Source organism: Cervus elaphus, chromosome 10 (genome assembly GCF_910594005.1).
Source record: "Cervus elaphus chromosome 10, mCerEla1.1, whole genome shotgun sequence".
NCBI lineage: Eukaryota > Metazoa > Chordata > Mammalia > Artiodactyla > Cervidae > Cervus > Cervus elaphus.
Window position 1 is genome coordinate 42,468,902 of NC_057824.1, and position 26,308 is coordinate 42,495,209.

Genomic DNA, 26,308 nt, shown 5'->3' on the forward strand with positions numbered 1-26,308 from the left:
ATGTACTACTGCTGATTTTCTAAAATTAAAAACAAAAACAAAATACCCCCAAAATGACTTAGTGGCTAATTAGGGTTGTTTCAAGGTTTCCTTTCCTTCTTTTGGAAATTACCACAATGTTTCCATGAACATAGTTATGCACTTGCTCAAATACACAAACATATACAAAGGAATACAGAAAGGAACTCCTATAAGAGAAACATATGAATGAAAGGATACATGCATTTTAATTGTTAACATATATTGTAAAGTGCTAGTGGCTCAGTCGTGTCCGACTCTTTGCGACCCCATGGACTGTAGCCCATCAGGCTCCTCTGTCCATGGGATTCTCCAGGCAAGAATCCTGGAGTGGGTAGCCATTCCCTTTTCCAGGGGATCTTCCCCACCCAGGGATTGAACCTGAGTCTCCTGCATTGCTGGTGAATTCTTTACTGTCTGAGTCACCAGGGAAGCCCGTATATTGTAAATAAATATTTATAAGCCCATATATTGTAAATAGCTCTTTAAAACATTTAACTCATGCATATTCCCACCAAAGCCTGCTATCAGTTCTTTTACTTTCAACTCTTTGTATCTTACAATATAAAACCTAGCCTGATACTTTTTTCTTTTAAAAGGTGAGTTTTATGTGCATTTGTCTTCTAAAAAATAATATGTCATATAATTAAAAATTTTTTTTCTCTTTGGTGATTTGGAATGTATATGTATATATGGATATTTAGTTCCACTAATTTATAACTTTAATTTACATGCTGAAGCATGTTTTAAATATTAAACAGCTTGAAATGAAACAGGTCCTATTTGAAACTTTCCTCTGAAAGATAAGGAAACAGATTATATTCTTCCAACTGTTCTTATTTCTCCTCCTTTTCCTCCCCCTCTTTCTGAGTCCAGCGTATGGTAACCTGGTAAACTATGATAACATAGTCTATCATATAAGTGTAGAACATACAGTGTATGATATCATGGTAAACATTTTAAAAAACATCTATAAGCTAACCTCTGGATAGGCGGAATCTTTAACATCCGTCTTATATGTCTGTCTGTCTGTATGCACTCAGTTGTGTCTGAGTCTTTGCGACTCCTGGGGTCTAGCCCGCCCCTGGCTCCTCTGCCCATGGAATCTTCCAGGCAAGAATACTGAAGTGGGTTGCCATTTCCTACTCCAGGGGATCTTCCCAATCCAGGTATCAGACTCTTGTGTCTCTTGCCTTGGCAGGTGGATTCTTTAACCACTGCGCCACCTGGGAAGCCTCAATGGTTTCATGGGAAGTGATAGTCAAATACTTAGCATCCAGCCCTAGGGACCAGGGTTCTAGAAGCTTCTTGCTGAGCCCTGGTTGCCAGGTCAGGGAAACCCATGGTCTCCAGAAGTGGGGTGAGAGAGATTGGGTGTTAATCATGATTAAACATGCATTATCATCGATGTTTAATCCTGATTTGGGCTTCCCCGGTGGCTCAAACAGGAAAGAATCTGCCTGCAATGCAGGAGACCTGGGTTCCATCCCTGTGTCGGGAAGGTCTCCTGGAGAAGGGAATGGCAATCCACTGCAGTATTCTTGCCTGGAGAATCCCGTGGACAGAGGAGCCTGGCGGGCTACAGTCCACGGGGTCGCAAAGAGTCAGACACGACTGAGCCACTAGTGCTTTCACTCCTAATTTAAACAGGAATAAACAATGGAGATTTTTTTTAAAGTTATGAAAACTAAGCTTTTTAAAATACAAAATATTTAAAAAAAAATACATTCTTATTGTAACAAATGCCAGTAATGCAGAAGTAAATAGAATGAAGGATGTTGGGACTTCCCTGGTGGTCCAGTGGTTAAAATACCACAGTTCCACTGCAGGGGGCACAGGTTAGATTGCTGGTCTGGGACCTAAGATCCCACATGTATGCAGCATGACAAAAAAATAGGGGGAAAAAAAGAATAAGGAATGTTATGGTAGTTACCCTTCTTTCAAATGCCACCCCACTCTACCCTGCCCCCAGAGATGATTGACAACCAATGTTATCAGCCTGGTTTTTATTAAACTCATTTTTTAAATGCTTATATAAGCATGAATGATGTTTGCATTCTTTATCTAATTTTTTAATTAAAAAAGGTAAAACCTAGAGGAAAATTGCAAAAAATTAAAAACAAAACAAAACCCTCCCCCTTCACTTCACCCCCTCCATTCTGTCTGTTTCTCTCTCTCTCCTGAACCTTTATTAGATGAAAATAAATTGAAGACATCACAATAGACTTCACCCCTAAATATCCAGCATATATTTCTTAAGAACAATTGCATTCCTTTATATGACCACAATATAATTATCATACTCAAGGCATTTAACATTGATATAGTAAAGTAAATACAGACCAACATAAAATTTCCCTGATTGTCGCCATAATTGCCATCATATCCTTTACAGTTGTTTGTTTGTTTTAAATCCAAGATGCAATCATAATTACACATTACATGTAAGTTGTCAGGTCTTTAATACAGAACAGTTTCCTAGCCTCTTTTCATGTATTTTATGGCATTGACATTTTTGCAGAGTTGAGGTCAGTTGTTGAGCAAAAGGCCCCTCAGTTTGAGTTTGTATGATGTTTCCTTGTGTTTGGAATCACGTTATTTTTGGCAGGAATACTTCATACGTGATGTTATTCTCTCAGTGTATCATGTTCAGACCTACATGCCAGCATGCCCCATTATTTGTTATGTTACATTTAATCATTAAAGTCATGCCTGCCAGATTTCTCCATATTCTGTTCTCCAGCTATCTTTCATCTAATGCAGAGGTAGGCAAACTTTTCTGTAAAGGGTTAGATCGTACATATTTTAGGTTTTTGCAGACTGCATAAGATCTCCATCACATATTCCTTTCTCCTCCAACCATTAAAAATGTGAAAAAATGTGAAATGTGAAACCATTCTTGGCTGGAGAGCTATACATAAACAGACAGACTGACAGTTCTTGCCTATACCAATCATGACTGCAGTGATTGTGAAGTGATGACTTAAATTTCTGTTATTCCTTTTATGTTTATTAGTTGGCATTTCTTTGCAAAAAGAGCTGTCCCTCTTTTCCTCCCTTTTAGAAAATGTCTTTGGAATCAATATGAAGTTATCGATCTGTTTCCATTTTTTAATGGCTGCAAAAAATGCTGAATGTGTTAATTTATTTTTCAATTAGAATGTATAAAATGCAGACTGTGCTAATCCCTGGGGATGCAATGTTGAGCATAAGTAGGTATAGCCTACGTCCCCATGGAATTCACCTTCTCATGGGGTCTCATAAATTAACGTAAACTTTCAGTTACAATTAGTTCTATAAAGGAGGAGCATTTAACAGAGCGATATGAGCTGGTCAGGGAGGTCAGCAGGAATGAATGCTGCCCTGAAGAAGTGATGGCTGAGATTCAGAGAATAAGCACTATGAGTTTTGTGAAGATGGGGCTGGAAGAGCACCGTCCTGAAGTCAAAGGAACCCAGGGGAACACCTGAATGATGGGTAGGAGCCAGGCACACAGGCAGAAGTCAGTGATGGCCAGTAGTGTGGAAAGGCAGAACAAACATACAGTAAAAAATAGTATCAGAGAAACACAAAAGAGGTCATGGAACCAGGCCGTTGCAGGGGAGGGGCGGGTGGCGGGCATTGTCCATGGAAGAATTTACATTTTCCTCCAGAGAGTGAAGAGAAGTCACAGAAGTGTATTTTATAAATAGGGTAATGCCCAGACCAGATAAAAGCCTTTGAGAAAACCACTCTGCTGGAGTTCCATGGTGGGAGCCCCATCACTGGGCCACGGGATATGCTGGTAGAGAAAGGATGGCACCTTGAACAGAGTGTTCTATTGGCTATGGAGACAAGGTAACAAACTGAGAACTATGTATGGTGTGAAACTTATGCGACTCTGGAAACTAATGGAAATATTTGAATCTTGATTTTGAGGTGGTCACATAGATGTTGCCATTGTTGTTTAGTCCCTAAGTTGTGTCCAACTCTTTGTGACCCATGGACTGTAGCCCACCAGGCTCCTCTGCCCCTGGGCTTTCCCCGACAAGAATACCGGAGTGGGTTGCCGTTTCCTTCTCCAGGGGATCTTTCCAACCCAGGGATCAAGTCTGCATCTCCTGCATTGGCAGGCAGATCCTTTACTGCTGAGCTAGCCACCAGAGAAGCCACATTGGCTTATCATTTAACAAAAGTCATCCAAGGGGCACACGTAAGATACAGGCACCTTGCTAGATGTAAAGTTTACCTAAAAACAGTATCCTGCTAAGTGAAAAAGGATGGTGCAAAACAGTCTATAGAAAGAAGCAGCATATATCTGTACAATGTACCCGGAAGGACACACAGGAAGTTAGTAATAATGCTTGACGGGAGGAGAGCAGTGTCTCGTAGACAAGTAGAAGGGAACTTTTTCCTGGATATTGTTCTTTACTTTGGAATTTTGAATCACGTGAGGGGACTTAGAGATGGATTGGAAACACCTAATAACATGTGCTCAAAATATTGGGTTGGCCAAAAAGCTCATTGTGTTTTTCTGTAAGATGTTAGTGATAAACCTGAGTGAACTTTTTGGTCAACCCAATACATAAAACAAAATTGATAGAATTGGACACATAGCCTAGTCCAACCCAAGCAATACAGTAAATAATCAAAGATGTAAAAAAAAACCCATAAATCAAAATATAAAAGAATCAAAATATATAATATCTGTAAATTAACGGAGAAAGTCTGAGCCTCTTATTTAGTCTGTACATGTTGAGAAAGATCTGTTTAAACATAGTTGCCTCGGGGCGGGTGAGAAAGCCTGGAGCAAGAATTTATTGCTTTTCAACATAAATACTTCTGAGCTTATTTTTTAAATTCAGGGCAGGAAGGAGGGACTTCCAGGAAATAGGGCAGCATAAGTAGACATTTTTAAAGCCTCTTCCTTGAAACTTATAAAATCAACAGAGTCATTACCAACTAAAATGAAAACTAAGCTGAAACTTGGGGGCAACCTTATTCTTTCTCTGCAAATGCTGAAGAATTGTTGCCAGACATAGCACAACTGGAACCAAAATGAAATAGGATGCTGGGGGTTGACCAAGTTTCCTGAGCTTGAGAACCAGCACAGAGCTGTCAGCCAGAGAACATCCCGATAGTGTCCCCCACCCTGAACCAGAGCAGAGATCTGGAGAGGTGGGTGGGCTCAGAAGGAGCCAGGCCTCCCTTCACCTCAGATCAGCTACAACAGAAAGGCTAGGGAAGAGGGGTTGGGGGGGCTTCTGGGTCCAGACATCACCAATTTTCACATATTCTGGCTTTCTGATTGGGAAAGGGAGGAATTCAACTGGAAATAAAGCAAATTTCTAATCAAAGCAGAACATCCAAGGCAGAGAGAGACATTTGCTGTCACCAGTTCATCCTTCCCCCCAATAAAATGTCAGCGCTTTCTCCATTTTAGCTGTATAACATGATTGTCAGGGATGAGATTTTTGAATGTTTTAAAATATTTTAAATGTGTCATGCTAAACCAACCAAATATGAATCTTACAAAATGAGGCCCAGGCAATAACTGAAGTTGGAAAATTTCTCTCTAACAAGGTAACATTTTTAGCCCAATCAATAGGTAAAAATTTAGGTATTCATAGCACTCAATATTGGCAGAAGTGTGGAGAAATATGTTTATAGGAATACTGAGGGAAAAGTGAATGGTAGGAAATCTTTTCTTTGATTTCATGTTTCCACACGGAGTGATAGCAATTAGTATTGCTATTACTACTAGAATTGCTGTCTTCTTGCTCACATCTCCAGTTGGTAAGTTTGGAGGAAGAAAAATGCTGATAGCTCAGCCTTTCCTTCTTTCTCTCATGGGCTATTCTTATCTGCGAAAAGCACTGCTGGCCTTGAGCTTTCACTGGCCCATCACCTCCTGTGACTGGCCAGGTGGTAAATTACCTAATTCTGCGTGCAGCATACGGAAGCTGACATTTTGATCTCTGTCTGCCTGGCCCCAGCATTAAAAAAAAGTCAACCGGAGAGAGGAAAAAGTGCAATTTATTGATTCCTCTCCATCTGTCATCAGTGGCAAAGTCAACAAAGATTTATGTAAAAATAACATTGACTGCTACCTACTAAACATACCTGCCACCTTCATGGCGTGCATTCTGCATCCTGGCTTCCTTCTTACCCACAGAAAAGCCCCAAGTCTCTTCTTGCCTTAAAATTCATTCTGTTTGATATTAGCACACCTGTTCCAACTTTCTTTCAGACAGTGATTGCATGTACCGCCCTTTCATGTTTGAAAATCCTGCAGCCTCCTATTTAATATGTGTTCATTATGAGCAAAATCTATATCTAATCTATTTGTAAATAATCTAACAGTCTTTGTCTGGAGGTTAGAATATATTTAGTCTGGTAATATTGAATGCAACTGCCGATTTATTTGGCTTTCAATCAATGATTTACTTTCTGCTCATCTCATCTGTCCTGTGTTCCCCTTTTCCTCCCTTCTTCCCTTTTTTTGAAATTCAATCAAGTGTTTTTATCATTACATTCCCCGCTACTAATTATACATCCTTTTATTATTCTTTTAGCAATTACCCTAGAAATTGCAATGTATATCCTTGACCCACTGGTATAGATCTTAAATGAGTACCTTTATCACTTCAATATGATGTAAGGACCTGAGAATACTTTTAACTATATTCACTCCCATCTTTTGTACAATTGTTATCATGGATTTTATTTCTTTATATATTTAGCAACCTACCAAACATTGTTATTAAGATGTATTATTAGAAGATTAAAATATAATAATTGCTATTTAAATTTACCACCTATTTATTATTTCCAAGCTCTCTATTCACCTGTCTACATTCTTCTATCTGGACTCTTATTTCTTCTGCCTGGACAATTCAGTCTACCATTTCTTTTAGGATGGGTGTTGGTGAAAAATTTTCTATCTGTATGTTTAAGATGTATTAATTTCACAAATTTTTTAAACATGATATTTTTAAGGCTTCACTTTTTTCTTTTAAAATTAAGTTCGTTGAGGACAATTTATATACAATAACATGCAATCATTTTATGTGTACAGTTAGATGAGTTTTGACAAATGTATACACATTTGTATAACCATCAGTAAAGACATAAGCATTTCCATCAACCCTAAAAAATTCCTTGGTGCCCCTTGACAGTCAACACTACCCCCCACCCCAGTCTCTACCCTAGGCATCCATTGATTTACTTTCTGTCACTCTAGATTTATTTTTCCTGTTCTAGAATTTTGTAAGAATGAAATAATGGAATCTATACTCTTTTGTGTCTGGCTTCTTTCACTCAGGATAACATTTTTGAGATTCAGCCATGATGTGGTAGGTCTCTAGTTTTGTTCCTTTTAATTGCTGAGCAGTATGTCAGTGTATGCATATGCCATCAATTGTTTATCCATTCATTTAGTGATGAACATTTGGATTATTTTCAGTCTGGGACAGTTATGAATAAGGCTGCTATGAACATTCATGTAAAAGTCACAGTGTGGACTTCATTTCTTTAAGAAAATCACCTACAGCTGAAATTGCTGAATCATAGTGTAATTGTGTGTTTAACTTTACAAGGAATGGACAGTTTTTGAAAATGAGTGAACTATTTTATATTCCCAACAACATGTAGGAGAGTTCCAGTGGCTCCACATTTTTACCAGAACTTGGTACTGTTGGGTGTTCAAAATGTATCTATTGTACTGATTGTGTAGCAGTATTCCATTGTGGTTTTACTTTGCATTTCCTGATGACTAACACAGTTGACCATTTTTCATATGCAATTGGCCATTCCTCTTTCTTGTGAAGTCATGTCCTATCACTCGCTCATTTAAAAATTGAATTATTTGCATTTTATTGAGTTACAAGATTTCTCTTAAAAATTTTGTGTATTTATTTTTGGCTGTGCTGGGTCTTTGTTACTGCACGGGCTTCTCTCCAGTTGAGGCGCGTGAGGGCCACTCTTCGTTGCAGTGGCTGGCCTTCTCATTGCAGTGGCTTCTCTGGTTGTGGAGCGGGGGGCTCCAGGGTGTGGGAGCTCCAGTAACTGCTGCACATGGGCTCACTAGTTGCAGCTCCTGGTCTCTAGAGCACAGGCTCAACAGCTGTGATACAATAGCCTAGTAGCTCCTCCAAATGTGGGAGCCTCCTCGATCAGGGATCGAACCCATGACTCTTCATTGGCAGGCGGACTCTTCACCACTGAGCCACCAGGGAAGCCCCCCAAATTTCTTGATATAGTCTTAATTCAAATTTTTGCCAGATATATAGCATTATATACATACAAATTATATATAATATAGGAATATAAATTATATGTACATAACTTTTCACTGTCTGTGGCCCTTTTTTTTTTCTTTTTGGTCCTGCTTTGCAGCTTGTGGATCTTAATTCCCAGACCAGGGATTGAAACCAGGCCACGGTAGTGAAAGTGCTGAGTCTTAACTACTGGACTGCTAGGGAATTCCCAATTTTTCCCTATCTGTGGCTTTTTTCATTTTTTTCAAGGGTGTCTTCTGGAGTAGAAGATTTTTATTTTGAGGCAGTAAAAGTGTCAGTGTTTTTCCTTTGATAATTTGTGCTTTTTATGTCCATTTCTAAAATATCTACTCTACTTGCTCAAAGTTGCAAAGATTTTCTCCAATATTTTCTTTTAAAAGTTCTGTGGTTTATGATCTAATTTTGAGTTATGTTTGTGTATGGGATAAGGTAAGAGTTAATTTGGCACTTTTGTCAGAGGTCAGTTGATCACATACATGTCGATCTGTTCCTGATCTATTATTTCCTTGGGTCTGTATGTCTATTCTTTTGCCAAAGCCACACTCCCTTAATTAGTTTTATAGTAAGTCTTAAAATCAGGCAATCCTTTCCAACTTTCTTCTTTTTAAAAATTGTTTTAGCTCTTGTGTGTATGTATATCAATACAATTTTGCATTTATATATAAATTTTAGATTCTGAAGAAAAACTTTCTGGCATTTGGATTTGGATTACATTGGACCTATAGATAAATTTGGGGAAGAATTAACATCTTAAAAATATCAAAACTCCAACAAATCATGAACATGTTATATCTTTCCATTTAGTTTCGATCTTTTTAAAATTTCTCTCACCAGTGTTTTGTAGTTTTAGGTATACAGACCTTGGACTTATTTGTTAAATGTATCCATAATATTTCACGGTTTTGATATTATTGTGAATATTGCTATTTTTCCAATTTCATTTTCCAGTTGCTTATTTGTAGTGCTGATCTCACAGAATGTGACCTTGCTAAAGTTACTGATTATTTCTAAAAGCTTGTTTTTTGTTGTTGTTTTTGTCATCGGTAGATTCCTTAAGATTTTCTACATACACAATCATGTTGACTTTGAATAAAGATGGTTTTACTTTTTTCTTACTAATTTGTTTGCATTTTATTTATCTTAAATGATTTACTTCACTGGCTGGAGCCCCCCAACAAATATTCCATAGAAGCCTTCTTTCTGGTTTCCTAGAAATAGCATTCAATCCATTTTTTGTAATGTCTTTTATCACATGGAGGAAATTTCCCTTTCTATTCCTACTTTTCTGAGAATTTTTAGTTATGCATGAGTGTTAACTTTGTCAAATGCTCCATATGTATGCATTAAGATGATCATGATTTTTTTCTTCTCTGAATATGAAAAATTACACTGATTAATTAAAAAAAATTTAAACCAACTTTGTATGCCGGGGAAAGATCCCATTTTGCCAAGATGTATCATTCTTTTTATACATTGTTGAGTTCCATTTGCTAATACATTGTTAAAACTTTTGCATTTATATTTGTTTTATTTTCTTGTAAAGCCTTTATCTGATTTTGGTAATGGGGTAACACTGCCCTCATAAAATGACTTGAGATGTGTCACTCTCTATTTCATGAAAGATTTTATAAGATTGGTGTTTGTTCTTTGTTAAATGTGTGTTAGGATTCAACAGAGAAGTCATCTGAGCATAAAGGGATTTGTTTTGTGTTTGGAAGGAGGAAGTTATTAATTATGAATTAAATTTCTTTAAAAGGTATGAAACTATTCATATTTTCTATCTCTTCTTGTGTCTATTTTTCAAGGAGCTTTTTCTATTTTGTCTAAGTTGTCAAGTTTTTTGGAATAAAGTTATTTATAATATTTCTTTGTTATTTTTAATGTCTTTAGGATTTACACTGTAGTCCCTTCCATTAGGCCTCATCTTGGTAATTTGTATTTTCTCTAGATTTTAAAATCAGGTTAGAGAGTTACAAATTTTACTTATATTTTCTTTGATTTTCTCTATTATTTGTACATTTTCTATTTCATTGATTTCTTCTCTTTATTATTTCCTTCCTTCTGTCTTCTTTGGATTTAATTTGTTTTTTTTTTTCCTAGCTTCTTAGAGTGAAATCTTAGAATATTACTTTTAAATCTTTCTTTTTCTAAAATAAATATTTTAAGTTATAATTTTCTCTCTAAGCACTGTTCTAGCTGCATTCTACAAAGTTTAACACCTTGCATTTTCGTTTCATTTGCTCTAAAAATTAAAAAAGTTTTTTTTTTCCCTTTGGCTTTTTATCCTTTGTTTTTTATTCTTTGGCATTATGTAAACTGTGTTTTACTTATAAAATATTTGAGAATGTTATAAATGCCTTATTGTTATTTATTTCTAATACATTTCCATTGTGGGCAGAGAATGCTTTCTGTGTGACCTCAATATTTTCGAATTTACTGAGAATCATTCTGAGGCCCAAAATATGGTCTTTTATGGACATTCCATGTGTACCTGAAAAGATTGTGTATCTGGCAGTGGCTAATGCAGTGCTTTATAAATTCAGGTTGGTCAAGTTATTTCCAAGTGTTTGACAAATCTGTATCTTTACATGTTTTATCCATGCTGAGGGAGGTGTGTTCATTATGTGGGTGGATTTGTTTTTTACTTCATGTATTGTACTTCATGTATTTTAAAAGCTTTATTATGGGTGCATTTTGGATTATTATATTTTCTTAATGAATTGGCTTTTTATCTTTATTAATTAACTCAATGTCTGGCAATACATTTTGTCCAATATTTAATATAATTGTTCCAGATTTCTTATGATTAATATTTTCATCTTTGTACTTTTTTCTTGTACATTTTCATTCTTGTACATTTTTCTATCCTTGAACTTTTAACCTATCTGTATTTGTATATTTAAAGAGTGCATTTTGTAAACAGTCTATATTTGGGTCTTATTGTATTTTTATCCAGCTGATGTTTTCTGCCCTTTAATTATAGCATTAAACTCTTTAAATTAAATGTAATTCACAGTATATTTAGTTTTCAATCTACTAGCCTGATGTTTATTTTCTATTGTTCTGTCTGTTCTTTCCTCTTTTATGCCTTCTTTAGTGTTAATTATTTTTCAAATATCTGGATTTTGTTGCCGTCCTTAAAGAGTTTTGAAGTTTGTTTGTTACCCAGGTGAGTTTACTTGTGAATTGGCTTGATTTATCTGATGATTTTTAAAGCTCGGTTATGGCAGTAGAATAACTTCTATCCTAAGGCTAGTTCATTCAGTCCTACTCCTAAGGTACAATCTACCTGGGGTCTCTACTAGAATCACAGGTGTTTTATCCACTCAGGCTCATCAGAACTTAAATGTCTTCCAGTTCTTTCTTAGCTCTAGGAATTGTTCAACTTACAGGTGTCTACCAGCTCTTCTTTGCCTGACCGTGTGGAATTTTATCCTGTGAGTGTACATCTTAGTTATCAACCCAGAGCTCAAAGGAATCCCTATAAAGATTTTCTCAGCTCTCTGCTGCAGTTTTCTCTCTCCAATGATCTGCCTGACAAGTTCCAGCTCCCTAAGCCTGCATGAAGAGTCCTCTCTGATTCCTTGGCTCAGGGAGACCTCTCTGCTGCGTTTTCGTTTCTGTTTCCTCCGCAGGTCACAGAAAGTGAGTCCAGGCAGAGACCCGGCCACTGCAGGGCGCGTCTTATTTCTCTCTGTCCGCATGTGGATTACAGTCCTTCACTGGTTATTGTCCAATTATTGAAAACAGTTAATATATATATTTTTATATGAAGTTTTCTAGTGGTAATAGTGCGGAGGGTCAGGTGGTGGTAAGTCTAGTGCTAGCTCAGAAGCAAAAATTCCTCAGCGTTCTTTTTAATGAATATTTTCACTGCATTCAGAATTTTAGATGGACAGTTATTTTCTTTTAACACATCAAAGATTATACCAATGTTTGTAAGTTATACTAACTTTTGTTATTTTGGTTGAGAAGTCATCTGTTGTTCCTTTGAAAGTAGTGTGTGTGTGTGTGTGTGTGTGTGTGTGTGTAAAGAGGAGGGACTGGCTTCTTTTAATAATAATATTTTGTCATTGGTTTTTAGAAATGTAATTTAGAAATGTTTTAGAAATCTAAATTTAGAAATTTAGATTGCCCATGTGTGTCTTTCTTTGCACGTATCCTGCTTTGAGTTATTAGGACTTCCTGAAGTTGTGGCTTAATCAGTCTTTGGAAAATTCTCAGCCAAGATTTTATCTGTCCACATTCTGTCACAAATCCCTCCTTTTTTTTTCAGACTTCAATTACATGTTTGACCATTCATGATATTCTATGTATCTCTTAAGCTCTTTTCTCTATTTTTCATTCTTTCCTCTCTTCATACTTCAATAAGATATTTTCTCCTGACTTAATTAACAGTTCACTGATCTCTTTTGTTGTGTTGGTCCTGCTTTAAGAACATCTATTGAATGAATTCTTTTTTTTTTGGTTCCAGAATTACCATTTTATTCTATTTTCAAAATAAATTCTAGTTCTTCCCCGGTAAATTTCTTTGTCTTATCATTCATTTTCTTGAACATGTATGACAGTTGTTTTAATGTTCATTTTATATAACTCAAATATCTGGATCACCTATGTTTTTACTGTCTGTTGGTTTTTCTGTTGGTTTTTCTTAATTTGGCCTCATCACCTGACATGTTTGGCAATTAAAAAATTAAATGCCAGATATTATATTTGAAATCTTTTGTGGTTCTACATGTTGTTCTGTCTCCTCAGTGAGATGCCAGTTTTCATCTAGCAGGCAACAGTTAGGAGAGATGTAGATCAACTTTTACTAATCAATAATTGAGATAATCTGAAGATGAATTTGATTCTCTTAAAACTCCTGGTTTGCTATTCATCTTAATACACGTTGTCTTTCAAGAGCTTCAGGTGAAACCCTGGGGCATTTATTTGCGCTGTCCTCCCTGTCAGGTTCTAAGCTCCAGCTTTCTATTCTGCTGGCATTGTGAGGTTCCCAAGTATTCTCCTTCACTGTGTAGCGACTCAGCCTCTGCTTGGTTTCTCTTCCTTGTTTTTCACTCTGTGCTTCTTAAAACGAGGCAAGTGCCTTTAGGGGGAGAGTGGAGCAGAATAATACGTTCACTTTTCTGAGGTTTTCTTTCCTTGGATTTTAGTCCCTCAGGTCCTGACTGTCTTGGTAGTACTGGAAGCTGATTAATTTCTCTCTAAGTCTGTGATATTCTCAAAATTTCTGAGATAATACTTTCCTTTTGGCCTTTTGGTCCAATGCAACTTGGAAATCAGGTAATGTTTCAAAATCAAAGGCGGCAGAGAATTTCAGGTTCACACCAATGCCCTTTCCTTCTCTCTGGATTCCTGGCCCCATTCTTGAGTTCTTCACTTTGATTCCATTTTTTTTTTTTTTAATTGGCTAATGCAAGTCTTTGAATATTTTTCCAGAATATGTAAAAAAAAAAAAAGGCCATTTATTTTCTTATTTGTTTCATTTGGAAACTATTTTCTTCTTAGTTTCATACATGATAACAACCTAAATATATGTATAAGTCCTACACGAGGTCAGTTATCCTCTGTTTATTGGCTCATTTTAATTCTGTGATCTAGTGTTACATACACTCCTGAAGCCAATCTTTTCCCCCCGCTTTGTTGATAACTTGTTTTTGCTTTGTTGAGAACTTAAATTTTCTTTAGCCTAGAGATCAAAAGAATTATCAACACATGTATCAATATAATCTCTTTTCATTAATAATCCAGTCACAGAGTAAACCCTTTGTTTTTTTCCAAAACCAGAGAGTGTGTTATTCTTTTTATGGTCGTATACAATGTGTTTATTGCTTTGAGATAAATTAAATATGGGATATTTTCTCATTTCAAATTTAGGCCAATACAAAAAATCTTTGTTATAGAATGTTCACAGAATGTATATCTAAAAGTAGAAATCTTCTTAGTACTGATTCTCCAGAGTGAGTTAGGCAACACATAGCATTCCAGTTATATTATGCATATATGGGCACTATGTACAAAGTTTTCTTTTTCAAAAATGGTGTCATGTGTGTTATTTTGCAATTCACTCTACAATATAGTTTGGAAATCTTTCCAACTTAACACATTCTTTCTGGTTATCTACAGCTGCATAACAAATCACCCCAAAATTAAATGGCTTAGAACATCAGTGTATTACTATCTCTTTTAGTCTGTAGGTCAGGAGTTCATACAGGGTCCAGTGGGGATGGCTTCTGTCTGCCCTATAATATGGGTCCTCAGCTGGGAGGACTCTTAACAGCAGGGGCTAGAATAGCTGAGGACTGACCAGATCTCTCTCTTTCAACACCTTCCCTCCCCTCCCCCCCGCCATTTCTCCTTCCTTACCTCCCAACCGCCTTCCCTCCACACAGCTAGCTTGAGCTGCCTTGCAGCATGGTGGACTGTGGGTACTTGGACTTCCCACGTGGTGACTTAGAGCCCTAAGAGAGTGTTCCAGGAGACAGAAAACAAGAGCTTCTGGTTTAAGTCCTAAACTGGAGCCTGGCACAAAAATAACTTTAATTCTTTATTCGGTTAAAGAAGTAACATATCCTCGATAGTCCAGGATATCAAGGGAGTCCAGATAGTCCAGATTCAAGGGAAGAGTGATGTAGAGTCCAATTTTTAAAAAAAGTTTATTTATTTGCCTGGCCTGGGTCTTAGTTGCAGCATGTGGGATCTTTACTTGCAGAATGCAGGGTTTTATAGTTGTGGTATGCAGGATTGTTGGTTGTGGCATGTGAACTCTTAGTTCCCTGACCAGGGGATGAACCCAGCCCCCCTGCATTGGGAGCGTGGAGTCTTAGTCACCAGAGAAGTCCCGTAGATTCCAATTTGATGACAGGAATATTAAAGAATTTAAAGCCATCTTTAATTCAACACAGTCAAAAATTCACCTTCAGCCAAGCATTATTTATATTCTTCTAACATAAAACATATCCAGACACATTCACAAGTTCCAAAAAGTCTCATCTCCTTGTGGGCACCATGCTCAGGTCCTGGATCTGTTTATCTAAAGCAGGTTCAGGGCAGGTTTTCTCAGTCTGAAGATCTGTAAGCTCCTTTCGCCTCTCCTCTAAACACCCCACATACAGCAGTGAGACAGAGAGATAGTAACTGCGATAGCGTTTACTGACTGACTACCAGTCTCTGTCATGACTGAGTGACTCTTTGCAACCCCATGGAATCTAGTCCGCCAATCTCCTTCTGTCCATGGGATTTTTTCAGGTAAAAATACTGGAGTGGGTTGCCTCTCCTCCTCCAGGGGATCTTCCCAATGCAGGGATCGAACCCATCTTCTGTCTCCTGCACTACAGATGAATTCTTTACCCACTGAGCCCTGGGAGAAGCCCAACTGCGATAGACACCCATTCAGAAAGGGAGGAGGTCGGTGGTATTTACAGTAGCAGTCACTCCAGCTCACAGAAGTTCTGAAATCCAGCTGGGAACGTGTCATCAGTTCTTTAACTAAGACCCAGTCCTGCTTCTTGGGAATGATTCTTCACGGCTCTTGGCTTTATCTTTTGGGCTGTTGGTTCCTCCAAGAGTCCTTCTCCCTTTCTCAGAAGAAATGGCTCCTGTGTGCAGCCATTGGGGGTTGGGGATCCAGAGGCCTTCTTTCCTTTTGTACCACCTTTGTCCCTTTTAGTCCCAAACTGATATGTTTTCTTTAAAACCATTGAGGACTTCCTGTGATTCAAGCTATTGTTGAGGCGGCTGAGGCACCAGGTCTCTAAGATTCTTGAAAGCTCATTTAGGCCTGCACTTAGATATGTATGAGGTTTTTGTTTTTTTAATTGTGCTGGCTCTTGGCTGCAGCACACCGGGCTCCTTGCTGCTGTCTGAGGGCTACTCTCTAATGAGGCGCATGGGCTTCAGTAGTGGCGCATGGGCTTCAGTTGCCCTGTGGCATGTGGGATCTTATTTCACGGACCAGGGATCAAACCTGTGTCTCCTGCATTAGCAGGAGGATTCTTAACCACTGGACCACCAGGGGAGTCCCTTTGTGAGGTCTTCACTAAAGTTCTGACTGCCCCATCCCTAACTTCATCTTTATCTGCAGACCACAGTTTACTGCCCCCAGGATTTGAATGTTTTTGCCAGGAGATGTCAGAATCAGGAGGAACAGTTCTCCTCTCTAATCCAGCAAGTCCTGGTTCTATTTCCTCTAAATTCTACCACCAAAAGCAGAATAATTTCTGCTTTAATTAATCTCCGCTTGTCTTTCATCATTGGCATCTCAAAAAATCCAGCTGGCTTCTTCTGTGCTCTACTTGGAACTCTCCTAGTCAGGTCCATGAATTCCCTAGGTTGCCTTCTCATCTGTCATGTCTTCTAACTGACCCACCAGTCCATGACTTACGTGCTCTTTTTTTTCCCAGAAACAGTGTTCGCAGTGTCCTTCAAGTCCTCTCCAAGAGTCTTCCTGAGGCCCTTGCAGCTTTCACTAACAGTCTTTTGAGGCACATCTAGCTTCTGTTCATTGTCCAGTCCCAGAGCCAATGTTTTCAGCATTTGTTACAGCAGCAGTCTACTTCCAGTTACTGAATTTCGTTTTGATTATCTGTTGCTGCCTAACAAACCACTGTAAAACCTCTTGCCACAAAGTAAAGAACGTGTGTTGTAAAGAAGCCAATGCTTTCCATAGTCTGCACTTTGATAAGATACACAGAAAATGTTATCCTCCAACATGTGCCCAAATAGTTTTTTCTTTTTCTGCTCATTTCTTTATAGAATGCAACAGACCCCTTCATTGCCCCCTACCCTTGACTGTCTTGGGCACTTGAAGTAAATATACTTATTGAAGGTAAAACAAAAGAAGGAAAGACAAGGGAAGGGCTGGGGTAGAAGTGATAAAATCTCCATTTTTACCTCACTGGGGGCAGTGAGGTTTTTATTTACTTATTTAATTGGATTATATTTGCTTTACAAGTTGTGTTAGTTTCTGTGCTAGGACAATATGAATCTGCTCTATGTACACACATATCCCCTCCCTCCTGAGTGTCCCTCTGACCCCCCACAGTGCCCTCGGGTCATCACAGAGCAAGGAGCTGAGCTCCCTGTGATGGGCAGCAGCTTCCCACCAGCTATGTCACATGCAGAGGTGTATGTATCTCAGCACTGCTCTCTCAGTTCATCCCACCCTCTCCCTCCCCCTCTGTGTCCACAGTCCATTCTTCATGGAGGACAGTAAGATTTAAAGAGAACAAACAACTTATCCAAATTCACACAAGCAGTGAGGGCAGAGATCTGATAGACGTGTCCTCCTCTGGTTAAAGGGTTGCATCTACTTTGTACCAGGAACTCCATGTGTGTTTAAAGACTCGCTTAAGGCACTTTGGTGACCTGGTTGCCACCCAGAAAATGGCAAAACAACTGATTGCTAGGGGAGGAAACATTGCTAGAAGATGAAGCTTTCATCCAAACGTTCAGAGGGAAAGATGCTTCTGAGACTCTACCAACTCTATTAGTTCATGTGCCTGTGACCCTTCAGAGAAACTTCTGGAAATGACTTCTGTGTACATCTTTGAACTATGTACATAAGATTCGGCCAGTGGCTTAAGAAGATAATTTGGGAAGTAGGGCAGGTACAAGAAAAAATAGTGAGAATACAGGGTAGCAAAGGCTGAATGCCAAAGGTACGGTATCAGCAATGAGCGTATTACTGGGGCTCAGAGGAACCACACTCAGGGCGTAGACCAGGAGGTGCGGGCAAGGAGGGGACCCTGATTAACTTGTGCCCCTGGCTGGCAGCACCAATGCCCACATTCTCTTGGCAGCTGCACCAGCCAGAAGAGAGGTGATTACTGAGCTGTTTGGACCAGAGGCTTAGCGCAGTATTGCCTGCTTTGCTTCTGATTGGTGTGAGAATTTTTATGTATATCTTTTCTTTGAGTCTGGGAATTGGAAGAATCTGAGCTGGTGGCATAGTCTTTCTGCCACCTAGAGGGGGGCAAGAAAGTGGGGACCTTGGAAAAGAGGGTGCTGTCAGGAAAGACTAGTCTGCTCCAGCCAGGTGGGTTCCTTCTCCTGTGGCACACCCTTGGGAGGGGCAGAAGGAGACCGGTAGGTGTTTGACTCTGTCTATGGGACAGACTGAGATGCCTCTGGGTGTTTTTCATTTTTTTCTTTTTGCAACACAAACGTGGGTAGCACTGTGTATTCTGTCAGCTTCTGGGCATATGAGAGGTAGACAGGTGGGGGACCAGAGAAGGTGACTGGAGACTCTCAGTTAAAGAGTTGCCCTTGAGGCATGGGGCAGGGGAGGAAAGGGGCCTGTCTCGGTATGGACTTGGCAGCGGGCAGTGTCAGGGCAGGTTGCAGACAGTCTTCGAGATGTCAAGACCACACCTGTGTCCAGGCACCCTCACCCCCCTCATCGAATCCATTCTGTGACCTTGGGAAGGGAGGTGGGGGGCCAAACCACGTGTTCTCAGACCCCGGGGAGCGGGATCAGAGGTCGGCAGGCGGTCGCTGCAGAAGTGCCTCCCTAGGTGGTACTGCGGTGGGCACCCCGAACCCTCCTCCTCCCCCAGTTCTGGCCGCCGGCACCTTGACTCGGCGCCCGCCCTCGCCCTGGGAGCGGATGCAGGTGTGATCCTGGCGCCGGGGATGAAGTAGTTAAGGTGGGGGGCGCTTCGGTGAGTTGTCCAATACGGGGAACAGCAGTTTGCCGGAGTTAACGTGGGCAGCTTCTTTGGGGAGGAAGGAAGGAGGACCGTCTGCCAAGCTCCAGTTCGCCCCCCGCGCGCGTGTGCCTGTGTGTGCAGTGCGTGTGTGTGTGTGTGTGTGTGTGTGCGCGCGAGTGTGAGTGCGCGCGCGCCGAGGCGTTCCTCAGGTTGCGCTGCCTGGAAACCGAGGGAGCCATTGGCGAGGCGGAGGGGTGGGGGTGGGGGCTCCCCGACCCTCGGAGGCGAGGCGCGCCCAGAAACCCGGCTCCTGACGCGGGCGAAGGCAGGGCGGGGACAGCGCCGCGGGCTGCCTCAAGGCCCCGGGGGGCCCGCCGGGGAGGAGCCGGGGAGGAGGCCGGAGCTGCATGGAGTTTCTAGGGCGCGCAACTCCGGCGGGGCCTCGGCCACTAGGCTTCGGGGCGCAGCGAGGCAGCCGCGCACATGGGCTGAGCCCGCGCGCCGGGGCTCTGCACAGCCAGCGGGAGCGGGAGGGGTAGAGCCGCGCGCCGAGCCGGGGTGCGGGGCAGCGTCCCCAGACGGGAGCCGAGGACAAGGACAAGAGGAGCGCGCCCAGATCGCGCTCCGAGCCGACGAGGGGCTCGCGCCGACCCCGGCGCGCGCTTGGGGAGCAGCCCGGGGCGCCGTGGGAGCCGGCGGCAGCTAGGATGCCGGCGCGGGGCCGCGGCGGCCGGCCGGGGGTGTGAGCGTGAGGCTGAGCGCTGCCCGCCGGCGCCTCCCCCCGCGCCACCTCCTCCCTGCGGGCCTCGGAGGAAGCCCCCGGCGCGCGCGGAGGCGCCTCGGAACCCGGGCTTCGGGGCGGCGGGCCCGCGCGGCCGGCCCCGGCCCTGCCAGAGGTGAGTGCCGCCGCCCGCTCGCTCCCGCCCTCGCCTCTTCCCTCCGTCCGCCCCTCTGCACCGTGCCCAAAGCCCGGGGCTGTGGCGGGCCCTGGCCCCGGAGTGGGCGGGCTGGCGACAACGCCTCCCATACCTGTTGGCGCTGGGAGAGGACACCGGGCGGCTGGGGGTTGCCCGAGCCTCCTTGCTCTCCCTGGGGGTGGCGGGTGTCCGCCCGCCTGGGGGCGTGGGGTCCGGTCAGGGCGACGGGTGTCCCACCCGGGTGTCCCAGAACTGTGCGGGCTGCAGGCTGGGCGCCGTTCGCCGAGTCGCCGGCGCCGGTAGCCGCTTGTCTGCGCGCCCCCGGCCGCGGGTGCCTGGGCGGTGGAAGGGAGAGGAACTGCACGGCAGCCCAGGTGGAGAGCCGGGCGGCTTCCAGGTACCCGGGAAGCCGGGAGTCCTGGCATTCGGGGGAGGATTCCCTCCACCTCCAGCCCCGGCGAGGGCTACTCGCCCTCCGGGGCGCACGCTCCTCGCCGCCACCGCCCCGTGTCCGCCGGCCCTGGGGAGCGCGGGATCACCCGGAGGCCTCCGGCAGCCCAGCCTGCAACCTGGCTGCACTGAGCTGGCCTCTGAGTCCCCGGCAGCTTCCGGAGTCCCGCGCCCCGGCAGAGGCGGGCGCCGACTCCGCCGGGCAGTCTGGGTTTACCGGATGCCCCAGCGTCCCCGGACTGGCGCGACGGGGAGTGAACTTCTTCAGACTTGGCCTGAGGGCGCCTAGGCAGCAGCAGGTAGTTCTGGGGACGGCCTTGGGGCCAGGGAGAGCGGAGGACGCCTCACCCGGACGGGATGGGGTGCTGAGCGTGGAGCGAGGGCTACTTTTTGCTATCTAGGCGCCAGCCACGTGCGCCCTCTGCCCCCATCCCCAGCATCATTTCCCTCTGCATTTTTTCTTTGAGGACCAGTGTGTGTGTGGGGAAAGCGCCTTCCTTGTATTGATGAAGTCCTTTACCCCGGGGAAATGATACCTGCAGTTCCTGAGGCCCCAAGCCTGGGGCGCCATCCCCAGGCCTTGAGCTCCATATTTTGCCTAAAAGGACACCTTGCTGGGCTCGCAGGAGAGCTTGCTCAGTGCCGGTGTGTGTGGCTGTGTTGGGTCGTGTCCACTGAAGTCTGATTAGTGCTAATAATAACTATATAAGAACAGCCCCGGGGATGGAGTTGGGGTTACCTTCTCTAGAAGGAATGGGTAGATTTCTTCCCTTCGTGTGTCCAGACACACAGAGCATTTGTGCAAAAGTGAAAACTCATAACTCTTAGGATTTCCACGTTCTGCTTCCTTAACTGCTGACTCGCAGTCCAAAAGATAAACTCTTTCAGTTCAGGCCTCAGAGCCTTGGAAAGGGTTTTAAAGCCATTTGGTGTGAAATTGTCTTGGGGCCAGAGGAGGACACAGCTTTCATCCAACCCTGACCGCAGCTCTTCTCCTTGGTTTGTTGGTGGTTTTCATTTCATCTATTTTTTGGGGGGGAAAAAAGTGTTGCAGGTAGAAGGAGGTGTTAATGGAATCTCCATTGTCTTTGCTACTTGGTTCTTTGAGGCTCTGAAGTCTGGAGGCAGCTCGGACCTCTCCTGTGTTTGCTGCTCTCTTGGGACACCCCCAGCTAAGGATGGATTCCTGGGCTCCAGGAGCTGCAAAACTTTGCTGGTTCCTTAGGCATTGGCCCCCCCACATGCCCGATGGATGCCCTGGGGCGGTGTTCTCCTGGCAGCTAACGGAGGCCCAGCTGAGCCCCCCCCTCCCCTTCTGAGCTCACTGCAGACATGTGGGTTTTTCATGGCAGTAGCTGCCTGAAAAACAGCTATGTTTACGGAGAAGCTGGTCTACAACACTGATGTTGGTTACTGACTGTATCCAAGTGGAGTAATGAAAACAAAACTCTCTGGAAACCCAATCCCTCGGATGTTTTATTGGAGGAGCGCTAAATCCTCTTAGAATTGTTCATTGAGATCACCTTTCTCTGAACTCGGACTGTAACTACTGCCAGTAATCAGGCCTTCAGTGAGGGTGCAGCAAAGGGCTTTGCAGAAAGAAAATCACTTCATTCAGCTGGTTCCATGGAGAACACGATGGGCGGGACGTGATGGAGACCCACGGCTCCCTTTCCTCGCGAAGGGGTGGTGGGGACTGGGGTGAGGTGAGGGTGCAGGTGTGACGGCTGCTTGGTTAACATTTATCTCCGCAGTGGGAGGCCTCTGATCAGTGCCCAAGCATTGGGAAAGGTTAGGCGGCCGTCTAGAAATTATTTTCCATTGCAAGTGGCTTTGGGAGGGACGGTGTGCTCCTGGGTCAACAGTGGGAGAGACCTATCTGAGGGCTGGTCCTCGGTTCTCGCACCGCGCCTGCTAGCTAGATTTGGCAGCCCATTCCGGCTCCGACAGCCTCTGCAGTGCCCAGTGGGTGGCAGAAGGGGGCGCTAGTTCTTACATAGAGAGGAATTCTGGTGGTTCAAAGAGAACTTTGGACGTTTAAGGTCTTTGCACACCCTCTTAATTCAGATTTCTGGGACCCTTCTTGATGTCAGACACTTCTACGCATTGGAGCTCACGTAACCTTCGTGTTTTGTATTTGGAAAACTGACGCTGAAGGCGGGTAACCAACTTTCATGTGAGCAGGTAGTTTGTGGGTAAGAGGCAGGGTTAGGGTTTGATTCTAAGAGGCTAGTGTTCCGATTGTAGGTCCAGGGCTCTTTGCACACTGCTGCTTATGATCTGAGGAGTGTTTTAGTAACCTTTGACCTTCAGTGCCTTTCGAGGGTCAGACCCAAGGTGGATGCCCCTTCTGTGTTTGCTGAGTGAACCCAGGGCAGCATCTCATTACTTATTCCTGACAAGGAAACACAGGCATAGAGGGGGCTCTGTCTTGTGCAGTGGGTCAGGGGGGGAGGCCTTGCCCTCCACGTGTGCCCACACTGGAGACGCATGGGGCTCAAGCCCACGCTGGCTTAATTATAGACGGCGGCGCCTTTGGTTGCATGTTCCCTCTCTGTGCCCACAGTGGTATGGGATTGGGTGACATCTTTGCCCTTCCCTTGAGGCCTAACCTGATGTAGTCAGTGTCTGAAATGTCTTTTCGTGATGGAGAACCATTAGGCGGCACAACGAGCCACAGCCTCCTGTGCTTGTTAAGACAGAGTGCATCCCAACTCGCAAGCAATGAAACTGTCCTTCAAGATGGGCAGGGCATTGGCTGACCCCTCAGTGGCTCCATTGGAGGCTAATTCTGCATGTGGTTTGAAAGGAGGAAAATGAAAGCACAGTTGTGGCATCCAACCTGGGGCTTTCTGAGTGAATGATGTTTTTAATCATTTAACATTGAACAAAAATGTATTCAGTGCCTACTATGTGGTACAGATGTAGGAATGAATATGAGATGAATATGACACAGCGGCTGCCATCAGAAAATTCACACGTTAATGGGGAAGGCAGACCACGTGTGAGGGATACACATTTGTGAGCAGAGATGGGAGGCAGTCAGTCTAGTGTGACTGCCTGATGTCTGAGCTGAGCTTGAAGGATGGTCATGAAGTAGCCAGTCCTCCATGGGTATCCCAGGCAGAGGATGTTATGGGAGAGGTAAGAAAACACATGGAAGATATGACAAAGCAACTGGTAATTCGGACCTCCTGGAGCTTCAAGAGTGAGGCAGGAAAGGATGAGAGAAGAGGCTGGAATGGTAGAAGGACTAGGGGGCAAGTGGCAAGGTCAGATTGGAGTTTTAGGTAAGTCTGGTTGGAGACCTTGTGGAGAATGGATTTGGCAGTGAGAAGTCCAGAGGCGTAGATACCGGTGAGGTGGCTGGAGCTGAGGCTATGGTGAGAACTATGGAGGAGAAGAGATGAATTGAGCAAACATTTAGGAGAATTCTCAGTTAGGGTTTGTGGGTTGCAAGCAACAGAAACCAGCTCCAGCTAGCAACTAAAGCCAATAAGGAGAAAGTTGTACGAGCACTGATGGAAATTCACAGGGCTCGGGACACGCCTGAAGAGCCAGGCTTGGAGCAGATGGGAATTAGGCGGTCGAGGGGATCTTGGTGGCTGGAGTAGTCTTATGGTTTCTCTCAGGTGATGCTATGAAAGTAAATGATCTCTACCCTTTCCCTCCATCATCATCATCATCTTATTGTTGTTATTATTCTGCTACATTCAAAATGCTCAGAGGAAATCTCTCACTGGCAAAGCTTTGGGTCTTCATATCAGGAATAGCTTTCTGAAATTTCATTGGAATGGGGAGAGGTAGTTTTTCTGAAAGGAAGCTGGAATGAATCTGCTAGAAGACTTGGGCATGTCCTCCACAGGAGGGGTAGTTGGTGGGACTCACTGATTGACTGAGTAGGAAGGAGTATTAGGAGAAGAAGGGAAGGGTGCAGCATGACCACAGAGTTTCCAGCATAGGTAATGAGGTGGATAAGCAAAATCAAAGTCTGGCCCAGACTAAATCACTCACTTGTTTCCCCACTGGCAGAGCTGTGGGCAGCTTTCCGTGACCAGGCCGCGGGAGAAGGTAACGGCCTATTTAAAAAAGTCTCATTAAGGGGCAGTGCTGCTGAGAATAAGGCCTGTTTAAATAGGTTACTTTAGCTCATGCCCCACAAATCTGGGTAGTTTTGAAAGAATTTCCATTCATTCATCCTGTATTTATTGAGCATCTCTGTACCAGGTACCAGGGACAATGGCCAATTAGATAGAGGTGGTACTCTCATATTCTAGTGGTGTAAGACAATGAGAAAATAAAAATGGAAAATAAAATTAGGTGATATCACAGAGGCAAAGGCAGGGGTTTCTTCAGATTGGGTGGTCAAGAAAGTTCTCACTGAGGAGTCACAGTTACGCTGGGTAAGTTGGGGGAAGGTCTAGGCAAGAACTTCCAGGCAGTGGCATCTGCCGGTGCAAAGGTCCTGAGGCAGGAACCGCTGGGTGTGTTGAGGAACAGGAAGGAGATGTGTACTGAGAAGCAGGGGCTAGTTCATGGGGGGCCTCGGAGGTCCCCCGGCAGAGTTTGGATTTGATACTGAATTAGTTAGGAGGACCAGGAGGGGTTTTAAACAGCAAACGGACATGATCCAATTTCTGTTTTCCAAAGATCACCCTGGCAGCTGTGCCTCCTGGGTGTGCTACCGTAGTGCAAGAGTGTGAGTCTCTATTCATCAGAGTCCAAAAGGAAATGTAGTATTTGAGAGTAACAGATGGAGAGAAAATGCTTTGGTGACCTTAATTTAGTGGTTTCTCATGTACCAATTAAATGTGGGTATGGACAAAACCACATTTCTAGTATGATTTGTTTTGTTTAAAAATGTGGTATAGAAGAATAATAGAAAGAAGTGGACTAAGAATGTTAACAGTGCTTGTCCAAAGGAATTGGCATTATGAATGATTTTTTTTTTTTAAACGAGCTCAAATTTCTTTTATAATCATGACCAATTTTTTTTTTTTTTAATGTATACACTGATGACCACCAATGTCGTGGATGGGGTGTTTTGAGACTGTATCAACTATACACTTTTTTTCCTACCATTTTATTTGTGGAAATTTTAATGTGAAAAACCCATGGATTCTGGTTGGGGCAGAAATTAGGGTACTTAACCTTGTACAAGCTGTCCAGTGGGTGGCTCTTTGTTTTATGCCTAAAAAATATTTTTGTTATGAAAGCAAACATTCTTTTTTTAAAAAGAGAAATTAAAGCCAGATGGAAATGTTACATTAAAAATGAAAGCACCTTTCTGCATTCTCCTTCCCCAGATCATTCGTATTTTTGTACATGTATCATTAGATTTTCTTCCTCAGCATTTCAAATACCTCCATCTATATTTTGTTGAAGGATTTTGGAATATTTCTATAACAAGTCACCCTTTCTCCAAATGACTCTCCCAGACTCCTTCCTCTAGAGCTTGAAACCTTGATGACCTTTATCCCCTTGAAACAAAATCATTAAGAAACTTGAACACATCGCTTAGCTGGGAGAAACAGCCTCTTGCCTTTTCAGTATTCAGAGTGTTCACTGAAAGCATACTTTATATGTATAAAAAATGGAGCAATTAAATATTCATTAAAAGTTCATCTCTGAGCATTTAAACAATATTACTCTAGTGTTAGAGCCCCAAAGTTGGGTCTATGATTACAAATCACTTCTTTTGTTTCATTAACACAAGTTTGCTGCTATGAAAATTTGAAAGTGCAAGTCAGGGAGCTTGGTTCATTATTTTGGTGACATGTTTATTACCTTGGAATGTTATCCTTTGAAAACAGGAGAAGCAACGCATTCCATGGAGTGTTACTTAGAGCCATGGATGTGTTTGGGAAGTGCTTTGTGGTCTCACTGTGCAGACTGGCCTTGGGAGCTGAAGTGTCAGGATTGAACTGCCGTCAACTCCGTGCTCCTGTGTTGGATGGGAGACGCATGTGATTCAGCAGAATTGCTACCTTTC

General features: G+C 43.0%; 1 protein-coding gene across 3 annotated transcripts in view; it reads left to right on the top strand.

The window, feature by feature from the left end:
• Positions 1-26,308, top strand: part of CALN1 (calneuron 1) — a 491,831-nt gene that overhangs the window by 63,971 nt on the left and 401,552 nt on the right. The window contains exon 1 of one of the 3 annotated variants that reach the window (XM_043914903.1): positions 18,928-18,961. The exons of 1 other annotated variant lie outside the window; for it this stretch is intronic. The gene's annotated coding sequence lies outside the window, so the exon portion shown is untranslated. Of the gene's footprint in view, positions 1-18,927; positions 18,962-19,455; positions 19,846-26,308 lie in introns of those variants that run through there. One more of the 3 variants, XM_043914904.1, reaches the window with a different exon arrangement.